This window comes from Gekko japonicus, unplaced genomic scaffold (genome assembly GCF_001447785.1).
Source record: "Gekko japonicus isolate JY-2015 unplaced genomic scaffold, Gekko_japonicus_V1.1 scaffold126, whole genome shotgun sequence".
Lineage (NCBI taxonomy): Eukaryota > Metazoa > Chordata > Lepidosauria > Squamata > Gekkonidae > Gekko > Gekko japonicus.
The window spans coordinates 853,456-858,156 of NW_015162477.1; the positions used below are offsets into that span (position 1 = coordinate 853,456).

Consider the following 4,701-nt stretch of genomic DNA (forward strand, 5'->3'; position numbering starts at 1 on the left):
GGCTGTTTTCTGCTACTCACGTTTGCAAGCCCTTTACTCGGTGAAACCCAATACTTCCTTTACAAATAAAGTGAGTCGTCTGACAAATTGTCTTCTCCCCAGCTTTTGTGGGGTTGGTCCATGACTTTATTTTACTGAGGGAACAAGGAGAAGTTTATAATAGGATCAGTTTTGTTTGCAATTTGTTTCTAATAGATGCCAATAAGACGGTTAACTAGGCTCCAGTTAATGGAAATTTTATTGTTTTTCCTCCTGCAGTGCACATGACCTTTCCTAAGGAACGTTTGTGATTCTCGAAAACATGTATCTGCTGCTTTGCGTCAGCCCTTCTTCCAGCAAGGATATAGCCACTGACTCTTCTGAACTTGTTCACCAACTCTTTTCTGGAGAGCAGGCAAAAAAAGAGAGGGGGGGGGAGCTCTGATCACCCTGTCAGGGGCAAATTTACAGTGACGGTCTGCCTTTAGTTCCATGTGTATTTCTCCAAATATAATATCTCCCTCAAGAAATCAATGATAAGCTGCTAAACTAAAGAGCATGGTAGCATCTACAGAGCAGTAAATTAATGGTCTTTCTTGGATAGATGGTTACAGATTTCATCATAAAAATGGATAAAAGATTACATATCACACAGAGCGAAACTTTTAATAACTCAACATGACTTTACTTAATGGGTTTTATTCATTTTAATCATTATAGTGTCAATGATGATTATAGCCTTATTAGATTCCAGTGATTGAGGAGTCTGTTTATGAGATATTGAAAATCTGAGTCGGCACTAGTCTACAGGCTCAGTTGGTCTGATGTGCAACTTCATCTGGAGGAGCAAGGCTTGTCAGAAGGTTTTCAATTAATATTTTTTCACAGAATTGCTCCTGTCTTTATTGACCTAGGTCACAGATGACTTAAGGATTCCACAACACCAGCTTCTCCAAACAGTAGACCTAGGGCAAAGGATAAATCAGGAAGGAATAGCTGGGTGGGTTTTTTTTCCCTTTAGGAGTTAGAAGAAGAAAATCTTAGCATGAAAGTAGGATGCTGAGTATGCAGGCTTTTGATATTTATTAAATATTTCTATCCTACTTTTCGGGACAGGAAATATGCTCAAAGCAGCATCTACAGGTCTCAGTTTCAATATGTATGCATAAAATTTAATCTAACAACAGTAAGACTAATAAAAGAACAGTTCAGAATATATATTTTTTTTTAAACCCTAGATGAAGGAATGAAATCAACATCCATGCTAGCAAGCAACATCAATCAACTAACCCATAGTCTGGGACAAAAAATAAATATTTTCTTTCTACTCCTGAAAATGAGAACAGAAGATGCCAATCATGCCTCTGGTAGGAGTTAGAGCCTTGGAAGGCCCGGCCATATGTGGCCATCAAGGCTGTTCTGTCACCCCTGGCTTGGTTTATATTCTGTCCGCAAGCTGCAGTTAGTTCAATTAGATGATTGAGGAAGTGTTCCTTTGTTTTAAGTTCTCATATGTTTGTGCAAAAAAGAGAGAGTCAATGCTGTATGTTCCTTCTCATGTTGCTTGCTTAGGCTCCCTGTCCCCCATCTTCACGCCACCACCTTTCCCTGCCTACTTTTTGCTGCATTCCTTAAGTACATAAAATGTTTACATTTCACACTTAGTGACTTACAGATGTGAGGTAGTCTCCCCCTATCACTCATGGTGGCCTCAGCATTGTTAACAGCAAAGGAAAGCAAACTCTTTGGAAATAGAACAATTGGTGCATATATGTTCCTGTGCTACCTCACAGGAATTAAAGCTTTTGCTTTCCAGCCAGAAGCCGCCGGATGAAGAAGAGAGAAAAGAAGAGAAGAGATTGGATTTATACCCCGCTCTTCACTTGGAGTCTCAGAGCGGCTTACAAACTCCTTACCCTTCCCCTCCCCACAACAGACACCCTGTGAGGTGGGTGGGGCTGAGAGAACTCTGACACAAACTGCCCTTTTTCAAGGACAGCTGTGCCAGAACTTGTGACTGACCCAAGGTCACATCAGCAGGTGCAAGTGGAGGAGTGGGGAATCAAACCCCGTTCTCCCAGATTAGAGTCCGCACACTTAACCACTACACCAAACTGGCTCTCAGCAGCAGCCCTCGCCACACCTCACTCTGCTCCTCCATGCCTCCCAAGGATGACAAGAAGAAGGAGGACATGGGCAAGGTGGCCAAGAAGGACAAGGACCCTGTCAAAAAGTCGGGTGGCAAAGCCAAGAAGAAGTGGTCCAAAGGGAAAGTGCAGGACAAGCTCAACAACCTCATCCACTTGGACAAAGCGACCTACGACAAGCTCTGCAAGGAGGTACACAGCTACAAGCTCATCACGTCAGTCATGGTCTCCAAGAGCCTGAAGATCTGAGGCTCTCTAGCCAGGGCTGCACTCCAGGAGCTGCTCAGCAAAGGTTTAATCAAGTTCATGTCCAAGCACAGAGCCCAGGTGATCTATACCCACAACACCAAGGGAGGGGATGCAGCAGCTACCGGGGAGGATGCTTGAGAATGATAAGAAGTGATGCTTAAACTCTTGTGTATGTTAATAAAAATAAAATAATTGAACTTTTCAGAAAAATGGAAATTAAGGCTTTTTACACAGGCCCCTCCTATTAGAACATTTAAATTATGCATCCTGACTACACAGGTACAACAAGAGGGTGAACTGCTAGTGACCAGTGCTAAAAATGTAGGTCACATGCCCACCAGTGGTCATGAAGATTCTCTATTCTGACTGCAACACATAAATTACAAACTGACAAGCTTATTTACCAAGGTACAACCTGCCCATGGCCTTATAGGGTACAAAACAACTTATACAGGGCAGCCTGTCGAACCATGAAGGTGCATAGCTGATCGTCTTGGTATCTGATGGATATTTGCAGCAAAGTGCCAAGCTGAGGGGCTTGAGTTGTGTGCAAAGAAGTTTGGTCATTTTAACTTCAGGAATGATAATGCCAAGTCTTCAAAGGGTGGGGTTATCAATCAAGATTATATGCCCCAGGGGTCAGATGGATCCAAATGATTTTCAGGTGGCCTTAGGGGATTTTTCTGTTGATATGTTTGGCACTCCTGTCAGTGCCCTGATTGATCAGTGGAATGAGGAAATTACTCAGGCAGTTGACATGGTTGTTCCTAGGCACCCTCTCTTAGGTCTTAGAGCCCAGGTGATCCCTTTAAAAGACAAAGGAGACGGCTAGAGCTACAGTGGAGAAAGACTAAGGTTATATTCTATGGGACATGGGCTAGACCTCATTTTAAAGTCTATTCCATGGTATCTCCTCCCTTGGTGTTGTGGGTATAGATCACCTGGGCTCTGTGCTTGGAGTGATGGTGGAAAGAAATGATAGTTCTCTGCCACTGTGGCATCCGTACAATGTAGGCTTGCAGAACTCTTCTGGGTGGTCAGGAACCTATTGGGATCTGGCCTGAAGAAGGCAGTGTATTGCTCAGTTGCCCAATGTAACCTCTTGCAGAACTCTTCTGGGTCAGGAACCTTTTGGGATTTAGCCTGAAGGAGACAGTGTATTGCTCAGTTGCCCAATGTAACCAGTTTATGGATAAAATCTCTTGCATCCATACCAATTTGGACTCTACATTAGCAGTGATAGAGTGAAGTGCTGCCAAGCTTGCACAGTTGTATGGTATACATTTTAGTTTATTCACTCTAAGGACATGGACAGGATTCCAGAAAGTCTGAAGCCTGTCACCTTCTTATATATCCCTTGCCCCTTCTGGTTGTTTTAATCCACGAGAGTGTCTGTGTGTGGCTGATTGGGTCCAGGAGACAGTGAATGTCTCCTTGAGAAAGGGGTGGTGGTCATCTCTGCCCTGAAACAGGCACTGGTGCACCCACTCATACAGAAACCTACTCTTGGCATGGGAGATCTGAATAGCTATCATAATTCAGTATGAAATGTAGCATTCCTAAGCAAAGTGATTGAATGAGTGGTGGCCAGACAGCTCCAATGATTCCTGGGTGAAGCAGATTGCTTCTATCCTTTCCAGTCTGGTTTCAGGCCTGGTTATGGAACCAGGTGGATGACCTGAGCCAGAAACTGGATGGGGGTGTTTACCTTTGTTGATCTTCCTGGATCTCTCAGTAGCTTTTCATACCAATGATCATGATATCATTCTGGACCACCTTTCAGGGTTAGGACTGATAGGCACTGTTCTGCAGTGTCTTCAAGTCCTACCTGGAATGTAGGTTTCAGAATGGGGTGGTGGGAGACTGCTGCTTGGTCCCTTGGCTCATGGCATATGGGTCCTACAAGGTTCCATTTTATCCCTCATGCCTTTTAACATCTACATGAAACCACAGGGGGGAGGTAATCTAGATATTTGGAATGGATTGTCACCGATATGCAGATGATACTCAGCTCTATCGTACACTTCCAGCAGATCCCAGGGAGGTTGTAGAGACCATAAGCTGGTGCCCGGAGACAGTTTTGTATGGGTGAGAGTTAGTATGAAACTTAATCCTGACAAAATGGAGGTGCTACTGGTAGATAGGAAAATTGACCCAGGAATTGATGTGTCTCCTGTTCTGGATGGAGTACTCTCCTTAAAGGAGCAGGTTCATGGCTTGAGGATGCTGCTGGACCCAGCCTCTTGCTGAATAAACAGGTGGCAGTGGAGATTGGAAGTGCCTTTCACCAGCTGATGCAACATTTCCTGGGCAAAAAAGATCTTGC

The 4,701-nt window shown here is 43.9% G+C and overlaps 1 pseudogene; it reads left to right on the plus strand.

Annotated features, from left to right (window-relative positions):
• Positions 1–2,138: 2,138 nt before the first annotated feature.
• Positions 2,139–2,513, plus strand: LOC107105771 (annotated as a pseudogene).
• The last annotated feature ends 2,188 nt before the right edge of the window (positions 2,514–4,701 follow it).